Source organism: Physeter macrocephalus, chromosome 20, assembly GCF_002837175.3.
Source record: "Physeter macrocephalus isolate SW-GA chromosome 20, ASM283717v5, whole genome shotgun sequence".
NCBI lineage: Eukaryota > Metazoa > Chordata > Mammalia > Artiodactyla > Physeteridae > Physeter > Physeter macrocephalus.
In genome coordinates, this window is record NC_041233.1 from 18,952,709 (window position 1) to 18,953,239 (window position 531).

The 531-nt window shown below is 33.7% G+C and overlaps 1 protein-coding gene across 9 annotated transcripts in view; it reads right to left on the minus strand.

Moving 5' to 3' along the window:
• CTNNA3 (catenin alpha 3) overlaps positions 1 to 531 on the minus strand; it is a 1,750,900-nt gene that overhangs the window by 494,565 nt on the left and 1,255,804 nt on the right. The window lies entirely within an intron of this gene.

Here is a 531-nt window from a genome sequence, read left to right on the forward strand (position 1 = left end):
AGAAAGAAGAACAAAAAAACCCCAAATTTAGCAGAAGGAAAGAAATCATAAACATCAGATCAGAAATAAATGAAAAAGAAATGATGGAAACGATAGCAAAGATCAATAAAACTAAAAGCTTTTTCTTTGAGAAGATAAACAAAATTGATAAACCATTAGCCAGACTCATCAGGGAAAAAAGGGAGAAGATTCAAATCAATAGAATTAGAAATGAAAAAGGAGAAGTAACAATGGACACTGCAGAAATACAAAAGATTATTAGAGATTATTACGAGCAACTGTATGCCAATAAAATGGACAACCTGCAAGAAATGGACAAATTCCTAGAAATGCACAACCTGCCAAGACTGAATCAGGAAAAAATAGAAAATATGAACAGACCAATCACAAGCACTGAAATTGAAACTGTGATTAAAAATCTTCCAACAAACAAAAGCCCAGGACCAGATGGCTCCACAGGCGAATTCTATCAAACATTTAGAGAAAAGCTAACACCTATCCTTCTCAAACTCTTCCAAAACATAGCAGAGG